This window comes from Salvelinus alpinus, chromosome 4 (assembly GCF_045679555.1).
Source record: "Salvelinus alpinus chromosome 4, SLU_Salpinus.1, whole genome shotgun sequence".
In the NCBI taxonomy this organism is placed as follows: Eukaryota; Metazoa; Chordata; class Actinopteri; order Salmoniformes; family Salmonidae; genus Salvelinus; species Salvelinus alpinus.
The window spans coordinates 11,692,738-11,705,395 of NC_092089.1; the positions used below are offsets into that span (position 1 = coordinate 11,692,738).

The 12,658-nt window shown below is 41.3% G+C and overlaps 1 protein-coding gene across 1 annotated transcript in view; it reads left to right on the forward strand.

Moving 5' to 3' along the window:
• The window catches only part of LOC139572868 (CUB and sushi domain-containing protein 3-like), a 1,528,140-nt gene that overhangs the window by 767,301 nt on the left and 748,181 nt on the right, over nucleotides 1–12,658 (forward strand). The gene's annotated exons all lie outside the window — the stretch shown is intronic.

The following is a 12,658-nucleotide window of genomic DNA, read 5'->3' on the forward strand; positions in this document are numbered from 1 at the left end:
ACCATGCCTGCATTGCTTGCTGTTTGGGGGTTTTAGGCTGGGTTTCTGTACAGCACTTTGAGATATCAGCTGATGTAAAAAGGGCTTTATAAAAACATTTGAATTTGATTGAGAGTATCTGGTGAGTCAGGATTCCTGAATATCTACAGTAGCAGTCAGAAGTTTGGACACACCTAATCATTCCAGGGTTATACTACTCATTCAAGGGTTATACTACTCATTCCAGGGTTATACTACTCATTCCAGGGTTATACTACTCATTCCAGGGTTATACTACTCATTCAAGGGTTATACTACTCATTCCAGGGTTATACTACTCATTCCAGGGTTATACTACTCATTCCAGGGTTATACTACTCATTCCAGGGTTATACTACTCATTCAAGGGTTATACTACTCATTCCAGGGTTATACTACTCATTCCAGGGTTATACTACTCATTCCAGGGTTATACTACTCATTCCAGGGTTATACTACTCATTCCAGGGTTATACTACTCATTCCAGGGTTATACGACTCATTCCAGGGTTATACTACTCATTCCAGGGTTATACTACTCATTCCAGGGTTATACTACTCATTCCAGGGTTATACTACTCATTCCAGGGTTATACTACTCATTCCAGGGTTATACTACTCATTCCAGGGTTATACTACTCATTCAAGGGTTATACTACTCATTCCAGGGTTATACTACTCATTCCAGGGTTATACTACTCATTCCAGGGTTATACGACTCATTCCAGGGTTATACTACTCATTCCAGGGTTATACTACTCATTCCAGGGTTAAACTACTCATTCCAGGGTTATACTACTCATTCAAGGGTTATACTACTCATTCCAGGGTTATACTACTCATTCCAGGGTTAAACTACTCATTCCAGGGTTATACTACTCATTCCAGGGTTATTTTTATTTTTTTTATTTTACCGTTATTTTACCAGGTAAGTTGACTGAGAACACGTTCTCATTTGCAGCAACGACCTGGGGAATAGTTACAGGGGAGAGGAGGGGGATGAATGAGCCAATTGTAAACTTATACGTTATACGACTCATTCCAGGGTTTTTCTTTATTTATACTATTTTTGACATTGTAGAGTAATAGTGAAGACATGAAAACTATGTAATAACACGTATGGAATCATGTATTAACCAAAAAAAGTGTTAAACAAATCAAAATAAATTGTATATTTGATATTCTTCAAAGCAGCCCCCGTTTGCCTTGATGACAGTTTTGCACACTCTGGGCATTCTCTCTGAGAAATACAGCTTCACTCTATCCAATCAGAACAACAGGATCAACGTACAGCCCGCCTTTCTATTGACAGACAGCCAGTTAAGTTATTTGGACCACATACAACCTCGTACACGACTGATAAGAGAAAGATCCTGGCACCCCAACGTTTTTTTTCTCTTTAGATCATGGAAAATTACAACAACAAAAATACTCTGATCATCATCGGATTCAGATAATTGTCCATATTCGTTACGATACTCATTTTGTCCGACTACTAGGCACACACCCTACTACAGACGTTTTCGTGAGAAGAAGGTATTTTCGGGATGTCTCCTGGTCTGTCAAACAGGGCTGGTAGCTTTGCCACTTTCCACCGCAGATGCGGAAGGGCGACATAGGAGGATGTAGTGGATTGAGACACAGCCCATGCAATCAAACAGATATCTCTAGTTTAAACAGATATCTCTAGTTTAAACAGATATTTCTAGTTTAAACAGATATCTCTAGTTTAAACAGATATCTCTAGTTTAAACAGATATCTCTAGTTTAAACAGATATCTCTAGTTTAAACAGATATCTCTCGATTAAACAGATATCTCTCGATTAAACAGATATCTCTCGATTAAACAGATATCTGTAGTTTAAACAGATATCTCTAGTTTAAACAGATATCTCTCGATTAAACAGATATTTCTAGTTTAAACAGGTATCTCTAGTTTAAACAGATATCTCTAGTTGAAACAGATATCTCTAGTTTAAACAGATATCTCTCGATTAAACAGATATCTCTAGTTTAAACATATTTCTCTCGTTTAAACAGGTATCTCTAGTTTAAACAGATATCTCTAGTTGAAACAGATATCTCTAGTTTAAACAGATATCTCTCGATTAAACAGATATTTCTAGTTTAAACAGGTATCTCTAGTTTAAACAGATATCTCTAGTTTAAACAGATATCTCTCGATTAAACAGATATCTCTCGATTAAACAGATATTTCTAGTTTAAACAGATATCTCTAGTTTAAACAGATATCTCTAGTTTAAACAGATATCTCTAGTTTAAAAAGATATCTCTAGATTAAACAGGTATCTCTAGTTTAAACAGGTATCTCTAGATTAAACAGATATCTCTAGTTTAAACAGATTTCTCTAGTTTAAACAGATATCTCTAGTTTGAACAGATATCTCAAGTTTAAACAGATATCTCTAGTTTGAACAGATATCTCTAGTTTAAACAGATATCTCTAGTTTGAACAGATATCTCAAGTTTAAACAGATATCTCTAGTTTGAACAGATATCTCTAGTTTAAACAGATATCTCTAGTTTGAACAGATATCTCAAGTTTAAACAGATATCTCAAGTTTAAACATATATCTCTAGTTTGAACAGATATCTCTAGTTTAAACATATATCTCTAGATTAAATAGATATCTCTAGTTTAAAGAGATATCTCAAGTTCGAACAGATATCTCTAGTTTAAACAGATTACTCCATCGCTTAAACTGATGGATTTTAATGGAGATTTTTTATCATGTTACATAGATCGAAGCACCGGTGCGTCAATAGACTCTAGGGGTATAATGGTATGAGTCTTTTTTCTATGGTACTGCAACCAATGTACCAATGTACCATCTACAGTTTACAGTCCCTTTTCCAGTTGGACAGGTCACTCTCAGCATTTAAGTTATTACCTATCCAGTCCCCAAGCCCTAGACCTTTCCTCTATAAGTTATTACCTACCCAGTCCCCAAGCACTAGACCTTTCCTCTCTAAGTTATTACCTACCCAGTCCCCAAGCACTAGACCTTTCCTCTATAAGTTATTACCTACCCAGTCCCCAAGCACTAGACCTTTCCTCTCTAAGTTATTACCTACCCAGTCCCCAAGCCTAGACCTTTCCTCTCTAAGTTATTACCTACCCAGTCCCCAAGCACTAGACCTTGACGAGTTCAGGGTGCAGCCAGGAATGCAGACATTTCAGAGTGGCTCAGTAATTCCCTATCTAGTACACTACTTTTGACCAAGGCTCCCTGTAAAGGGTATTAAAGTGGCAGTTGGGACGCGGTCGTTGAGGGTCTCAGAATGCTTTTTTTTTTTCATTCTTCCTTCAATATTTGTGTCATTTAGATTTCAGTAAAATGGCTCAGTGTGCGAGAAAAGGTCACGTTATGTGAAATCAATTACCTTCTTAACACCCAGAGGAAAACCTATTTCTTCCACTGACAGGATGGATTAGAAAAGCTCTTAGTATTGGAGTTCACAAAGTCATATTCACTGACTGTTACAGATCGAGGGAAATGTTTTTCATACGTGACTCACCACCTGGATTCGGTCTTATGTAGCAACGTTTTTTTTTTATACATTGGATAAAAGTAGAGACTCAGAGCTACAAAATGATATATCATACACGGTATCTTTGAGGAACAATGGGAAAGTAATTCTACTTTGAAAGTTGATACACTTGTAAACTCACTTTTGAGAAAAGGGCCCTTGAATGTTTTAGTACCTAATAGAGAGCTCTGCTTTGTCTCCACCCATTCAGTATTGTTCACACCCTCTTAAGCCTTTAGCCCCACCCATCTCTTTAAGGATTCACATGAGGTCATGTGATAAACACTAAAAGTGGTAGTAGCCTACAATAAGGAAACATTACAGGTCAACAGAAAGTGTCCAGATAAAAATATGTTATAAATATTAGATGACGCTTACCCAGATACACTTGTCTAAATTGATGGGTCATGTGGAATAAATGCTATCACCCCCAGCCACATCCAGTCGTGGAAAAAATACTAAATTGTCATACTTGAGTAAAAGTATAAGTAATTTCAAATTCCTTATATTAAACCAGACGGCAGAAAAAAATAATCTATTTTATTGACGGATAGCCTGGGGCACAATGTACTTAAATATCAAAAATAAACAATTTCCTGATATTAAGCAAAACCAGATGCAATAAGTGAATAATTGTTTTATTGATGGGTAGCCAGGGGCAACACTCCAACACTCACACATTTGTGTTTAGTGAGTCCTCCAGATCAGAGGCAGTAGGGATGGACCAGGGAGTGTTTGAATTGGACAATTTTCCTGTCAAAATGTAACGAGCACTTTTGGGTGTCAAAGAAAATATATGGAGTAAAAAGTACATTCGTTTCTTTACGAATGTAGTGAAGTAAAAGTTGCCAAAATATAAATAGTAAAGTAATGTACAGATATCACAAAAAAACGACTTAAGTAGTACTTTAAAGTATTTTTACACCACTGCCCAAATGCCTTCACATCAGTACATTAGCATACTTTATATACTGTTACACACACACACTTATCACATAGTATTCCATACATAAGTTAAGGCCATGCGACCTGAGTTGAAACCTCAGGGAGGTGCACATGTACAGGACATAAACAGATGAATGCGCCATATACTTAAGTGGTGGACACTTGATACGGTCACATGATATTGTTGTGGTATGTCACATAATCATGTTACGACCACACATATCAATATTGCAAAGATAACGCCATATCTCAGACTGGCTAATAAAAATAAAAGATTAAGATGGCCACTAACACAGACACTGGACAGAGGAACTCTGCCTTGAAGGTCGCCTCTTCACTGTTGACGTTGAGACTGGTGTTTTACAGGTACTATTTAATAATGAAGCTGCCAGTTGAGGACTTGTGAGGCGTCTGTTTCTCAAACTAGACACGCTAATGTACTTGTCCTCTTGCTCAGTTGTGCACCGGGGCCTCCCACTCCTCTTTCTATTCTATTCTGGTTAGACTCTCCTGTGAAGACGTGACTTGCGACATACACCTAAGTGTGCTGAATCAGGTCACATACGTAGTGTTAGGTAGTGTTGAAGTGGAAACAGAGAATCACTGTCAGTGTTAATAAAAAAGACAAATAGACAGAGTTTGATTGGATGGAATCTAAATACCATACCAGGAAAACAGGATGAATGTCATCAAAATGACTTGGAACTCAAATGTGTCGTGTCTTGACTATCATTAATGTGATTGATGGTTATCTTTTATAAAATAATTACATACCACGTTAAATTATTATGCAATTAAATTACTCACATAACAATTCATTAAATAGTAATCTAGGGCACCGTGGAAAAAGTTATTTAACGAGTTACTATCTCCCGACTAAACTCTAAAGATATAAATATCTCTTACATCAGTCACAGTCAATTCATTCATTATTATTTACCTTCAGTCTCATTCTGAATGTTGTATAATCCTTGGATATCTGCACAAACCCGAGCATAAATTATGAATCAGCAAATATACAAATTGGCTTAATTATTTATTTACTAACTAACTAAATAATCACACAGAATTACATAAACACTCAAACAGAATAGCTTACACATTGATTACTACAGTCGTGGCCAAAAGTTTTGAGAATGACACAAATATTTATTTTCACAAAGTCTGCTGTTATGAAGAGTGATCAGAGGAATTGCAATTACTTGCAAAGTCCCTCTTTGCCATGCAAATGAACTGAATCCCCCAAAAACATTTGCACTGCATTTCGGCCCTGCCACAAAAGGACCAGCTGACATCATGTCAGTGATTCTCTCGTTAACACGGGTGTGAGTGTTGACGAGGACAAGGCTGGAGAGCCCTCTGTCATGCTGATTGAGTTTGAATAACAGACTGGAAGCTTCAAAAGGAGGGTGGTGCTTGGAATCATTGTTCTTTCTCTGTCAACCATGGTTACCTGCAAGGAAACACGTGCCATCATCATTGCTTCACAGGCAAGGATATTGCTGCCAGTAAGATTGCACCTAAATTAACCATTTATCGGATCATCAAGAACTTCAAGGAGAGCGGTTCAATTGTTGTGAAGAAGGCTTCAGGGCAACCAAGAAAGTCCGGCAAGCGCCAGGACCATCTCCTAAAGTTGATTCAGCTGCGGAATCGGGGCACCACCAGTACAGAGCTTGCTCAGGAATGGCAGCAGGCAGGTGTGAGTGCATCTGCACGCACAGTGAGGCGAAGACTTTTGGAGGATGGCCTGGTGTCAAGAAGGGCAGCAAAGAAGCCACTTCTCTCCAGGAAAAACATCAGGAACAGACTGATATTCTGCAAAAGGTACAGGGATTGGACTGCTGAGGACTGGGGTAAAGTCATTTTCCCTGATGAATCCCCTTTCCGATTGTTTGGGGCATCCGGAAAAAGTACGTGGCTCGGGGAACAAAACATCGATATTTTGGGTCCATGGCCCGGACCTTAAGCACTCGGGGGAAAAGGGCATTCCCTCCTTTTGTCATAATGTCTGTGCTCACGTGGGCGTGGCCACTGACTTGGTTAAGATTTTATTTGAAAAACAATTCTCTCATTTAGAAGGCTAACATCACATTACATCTTCTCACAAATAGTTTCGTATTTAATCATATAAGTTCCACAACATCTAGGATGTGAATCTGATCACTGGGAAAATATACACATTCAGAGATACAGTTATGTTGTTCTACTGTTCCTAGAGTCACGTTGGCATAAATGATTCGGGAGACAGGCGCAGGAATGCGTAATAGTTTTTTTTATTAAACCCAAATTACGGCGTGCCGTGTAAAGGCACGGGGACGAAGACCAAACAAACACGTAACAAAAACATAGGGCTGAAACCCCCAAAAAAGAGCGAGGAGTACCTTGAATAAATAACACACGCGCACGATGGTTAACACGCGGGACGAGACCCGGAATCATCTGCGCAATCCACAAGGACACGAAAGCCCAAAACAACACCGCACAGGTACTCACACGACCAACGGACATTGTAACAATAATCGACCCCACCATGGTAAAACAAAGGGCACGTATTGTCAGGCTGTGGGTAACTGGTGCATGGAATCAGGCGCAGGAGAGCAGAGATGAGTGTACAAGGTCATTTATTCCACGAACAGCACCAGTATAAAACAAATACTAAAGGTGCGTGAAATTACCGGTCACTCGTAAATAACGGGCGTAATAACGAACCCGGCAAACAATACCAGCCAACAAGTAACGACCTGAACATTATATACAAACACGCACACAAACATGGGGGAAACAGAGGGTTAAATAATGAACACGTAATCGGGGAATAGAAACCAGGTGTGTAGAAAACAAAGACAAAAACAAATGGAAAATGAAAAGTGGATCGGCGATGGCTAGAAAGCCGGTGACGTCAACCGCCGAACGCCGACCCGAACAAGGATAGGGACTGACTTCGGCGGAAGTCGTGACACATATATACAAATACAATCCGTGGGAATAGGGGCCAAGTGTGCGCAAGGAAAGCTCCAGAGGGATCCGTGACACTTAGTTACATCACAGATTAGAAATTAATATCGACATGATTGTTCCATTAGTATCCTTCCAATTGTTTGGAATATAGAAATATTGTTTAATTATTTATGTTACCGTACTGCAACGACTCTCTCTTTCTGTGGTAACAAAGAGATTTAACTTTCATTTCTAAAAGAGTGGGAGACAGAATTTTCCTGCAGGTATTTACGACAATCATAAAACTGTGGTGGGAGACAGAGAGCACGAGAGAGAGGGGTGGGGGGGGGCTATGATCCTCCTGCTGATTACAGCAGCTGTAGGACAGGCTTGTCGTAGTGTTATGTTACCGTAACATATGATTACAGCAGCTGTAGGACAGGCTTGTCGTAGTGTTATGTTACCGTAACATATGATTACAGCAGCTGTAGGACAGGCTTGTCGTAGTATTATGTTACTGTAACATATGATTACAGCAGCTGTAGGACAGGCTTGTCGTAGTGTTATGTTACCGTAACATATGATTACAGCAGCTGTAGGACAGGCTTGTCGTAGTGTTATGTTACCGTAACATATGTTTACAATAACAAGGCAGACTGATGCTGATATAAACATTTACTTCCTATGGCTGAGAAATGTGGTTGTTTCCACGAGCTACCTCAATAAGATGAATGCACTGACTGACTGTAAGTCGCTCAGGATGAAAGCTTCTGCTAAATGAAATGTCAAATGTAATGACAAGGTGTTTTATGGAGCCGCACAGTGCTGAAAAACACCTCCAAAAACACCAAGTATATTAACTGACCAAACCAAAGTCCCTTCATACCTCAGAAACACTGTTTTACATCCTTACTGTTGAACTACTTATCTATCCCTTGTATATAACTGACCAAACCAAAGTCCCTTCATACCTCAGAAACACTGTTTTACATCCTTACTGTTGAACTACTTATCTATCCCTTGTATATAACTGACCAAACCAAAGTCCCTTCATACCTCAGAAACACTGTTTTACATCCTTACTGTTGAACTACTTATCTATCCCTTGTATATAACTGACCAAACCAAAGTCCCTTCATACCTCAGAAACACTGTTTTACATCCTTACTGTTGAACTACTTATCTATCCCTTGTATATAACTGACCAAACCAAAGTCCCTTCATACCTCAGAAACACTGTTTTACATCCTTACTGTTGAACTACTTATCTATCCCTTGTATATAACTGACCAAACCAAAGTCCCTTCATACCTCAGAAACACTGTTTTACATCCTTACTGTTGAACTACTTATCTATCCCTTGTATATAACTGACCAAACCAAAGTCCCTTCACACCTCAGACACACTGTTTTACATCCTTACTGTTGAACTACTTATCTATCCCTTGTTATTTATTTTTATTTAACTTTTATTTTAACTAGACTTGTCAGTTAAGAACAAATTCTTATTTTACAATGACTGCCTACCCCGGCTCAACGCAGACAGCGCTGGGCCAATTGTGCGCCGCCCTATGAGACTCCAAATCACGGCCGGTTGTGATACAGCCTGGAATCGAACCAGGGTCTGTAGTGATGCCTCTAGCACTGATATATAGTGCCTTAGACCGCTGCGCCACTCGGGATCCCCAAATTGACTGTTTGTCCTGTCTTAAACCTTGTTTAATAGCTGTATGTTGTATTGACTGTTTGTCCTGTCTTAAACCTTGTTTAATAGCTGTATGTTGGGTTTGACTGTTCGTCCTGTCTTAAACCTTGTTTAATAGCTGTGTGTTGTATTGACTGTTCGTCCTGTCTTAAACCTTGTTTAATAGCTGTGTGTTGTATTGTATTGACTGTTTGTCCTGTCTTAAACCTTGTTTAATAGCTGTATGTTGTATTGACTGTTTGTCCTGTCTTAAACCTTGTTTAATAGCTGTGTGTTGTATTATGTTGTATTGACTGTTCGTCCTGTCTTAAACCTTGTTTAATAGCTGTGTGTTGGGTTTGTATTGTGTTGTATTGACTGTGTGTGAGTCAGAGGAGAGGCGGGGAAGGAGAGAGGGAGGAAGGCAGGCGGGGACGGAGAGAGGGAGAGAGGGAGGGAGGCAGGTGGAGATGGAGAGAGGGAGGGAGGCAGGCAGGTAGGCGGGGAGGGAGAGAGGGAGGGAGGCAGGCAGGCGGGGAGGGAGAGAGGGAGGGAGGCAGGCAGGCGGGGAGGGAGAGAGGGAGGGAGGCAGGCAGGCGGGGAGGGAGAGAGGGAGGGAGGCAGGCAGGCGGGGAGGGAGAGAGGGAGGGAGGGAGGCAGGCAGGCGGGGAGGGAGAGAGGGAGGGAGGCAGATGGAGAGGCGGGGAGCCGAGGAAGGACTGTTGGAGGCAGAAGATAAAAGCATCAGGGTTCGGCCCAAATGGCACCATATTCCTTATATAGTGTGGTTCTGGGCCTGGTTAATGTAGTGCAGTATATTCCTTATATAGTGTGGTTCTGGCCCTGTGGGCCCTGGTTAATGTAAAGCAGTATATCCCTTATATAGTGTGGTTCTGGCCCTGTGGGCCCTGGTTAAAGTAGTGCAGTATATTCCTTATATAGTGTGGTTCTGGCCCTGTGGGCCCTGGTTAATGTAGTGCAGTATATCCCTTATATAGTGTGGTTCTGGCCCTGTGGGCCCTGGTTAATGTAGTGCAGTATATTCCTTATATAGTGTGGTTCTGGCCCTGTGGGCCCTGGTTAATGTAGTGCAGTATATTCCTTATATAGTGTGGTTCTGGTTAAAGTAGTGCAGTATATCCCTTATATAGTGTGGTTCTGGCCCTGTGGGCCCTGGTTAATGTAGTGCAGTATATTCCTTATATAGTGTGGTTCTGGCCCTGTGGGCCCTGGTTAAAGTAGTGCAGTATATTCCTTATATAGTGTGGTTCTGGGCCTGGTTAATGTAGTGCAGTATATTCCTTATATAGTGTGGTTCTGGCCCTGTGGGCCCTGGTTAATGTAAAGCAGTATATCCCTTATATAGTGTGGTTCTGGCCCTGTGGGCCCTGGTTAAAGTAGTGCAGTATATTCCTTATATAGTGTGGTTCTGGCCCTGTGGGCCCTGGTTAATGTAGTGCAGTATATCCCTTATATAGTGTCGTTCTGGCCCTGTGGGCCCTGGTTAATGTAGTGCAGTATATTCCTTATATAGTGTGGTTCTGGCCCTGTGGGCCCTGGTTAATGTAGTGCAGTATATTCCTTATATAGTGTGGTTCTGGTTAAAGTAGTGCAGTATATCCCTTATATAGTGTGGTTCTGGCCCTGTGGGCCCTGGTTAATGTAGTGCAGTATATTCCTTATATAGTGTGGTTCTGGCCCTGTGGGCCCTGGTTAAAGTAGTGCAGTATATCCCTTATATAGTGTGGTTCTGGCCCTATGGGCCCTGGTTAATGTAGTGCAGTATATCCCTTATATAGTGTGGTTCTGGCCCTGTGGGCCCTGGTTAAAGTAATGCAGTATATTCCTTATATAGTGTGGTTCTGGTTAAAGTAATGCAGTATATCCCTTATATAGTGTGGTTCTGGCCCTGGTTAAAGTAGTGCAGTATATCCCTTATATAGTGTGGTTCTGGCCCTGTGGGCCCTGGTTAAAGTAGTGCAGTATATCCCTTATATAGTGTGGTTCTGGCCCTGTGGGCCCTGGTTAAAGTAATGCAGTATATTCCTTATATAGTGTGGTTCTGGTTAAAGTAATGCAGTATATCCCTTATATAGTGTGGTTCTGGCCCTGGTTAAAGTAGTGCAGTATATCCCTTATATAGTGTGGTTCTGGCCCTGTGGGCCCTGGTTAAAGTAGTGCAGTATGTTCCTTATATAGTGTGGTTCTGGCCCTGTGGGCCCTGGTTAAAGTAATGCAGTATATTCCTTATATAGTGTGGTTCTGGTTAAAGTAATGCAGTATATCCCTTATATAGTGTGGTTCTGGCCCTGGTTAAAGTAGTGCAGTATATCCCTTATATAGTGTGGTTCTGGCCCTGTGGGCCCTGGTTAAAGTAGTGCAGTATGTTCCTTATATAGTGTGGTTCTGGCCCTGTGGGCCCTGGTTAATGTAGTGCAGTATGTTCCTTATATAGTGTGGTTCTGGCCCTGTGGGCCCTGGTTAATGTAGTGCAGTATATCCCTTATATAGTGTGGTTCTGGCCCTGTGGGCCCTGGTTAAAGTAGTGCAGTATATCCCTTATATAGTGTGGTTCTGGCCCTGTCGGCCCTGGTTAATGTAGTGCAGTATGTTCCTTATATAGTGTGGTTCTGGCCCTGTGGGCCCTGGTTAATGTAGTGCAGTATGTTCCTTATATAGTGTGGTTCTGGCCCTGTGGGCCCTGGTTAATGTAGTGCAGTATATCCCTTATATAGTGTGGTTCTGGCCCTGTGGGCCCTGGATAAAGTAGTGCAGTATATCCCTTATATAGTGTGGTTCTGGCCCTGTCGGCCCTGGTTAATGTAGTGCAGTATGTTCCTTATATAGTGTGGTTCTGGCCCTGTGGGCCCTGGTTAATGTAGTGCAGTATATTCCTTATATAGTGTGGTTCTGGCCCTGTGGGCCCTGGTTAATGTAGTGCAGTATATTCCTTATATAGTGTGGTTCTGGCCCTGTGGGCCCTGGTTAAAGTAGTGCAGTATATTCCTTATATAGTGTGGTTCTGGCCCTGTGGGCCCTGGTTAAAGTAGTGCAGTATGTTCCTTATATAGTGTGGTTCTGGCCCTGTGGGCCCTGGTTAAAGTAGTGCAGTATGTTCCTTATATAGTGTGGTTCTGGCCCTGTGGGCCCTGGTTAATGTAGTGCAGTATATCCCTTATATAGTGTGGTTCTGGCCCTGTGGGCCCTGGTTAAAGTAGTGCAGTATGTTCCTTATATAGTGTGGTTCTGGCCCTGTGGGCCCTGGTTAATGTAGTGCAGTATATCCCTTATATAGTGTGGTTCTGGTCCTGTGGGCCCTGGTTAATGTAGTGCAGTATGTTCCTTATATAGTGTGGTTCTGGCCCTGTGGGCCCTGGTTAAAGTAGTGCAGTATATCCCTTATATAGTGTGGTTCTGGCCCTGTGGGCCCTGGTTAAAGTAGTGCAGTATGTTCCTTATATAGTGTGGTTCTGGCCCTGTGGGCCCTGGTTAATGTAGTGCAGTATATTCCTTATATA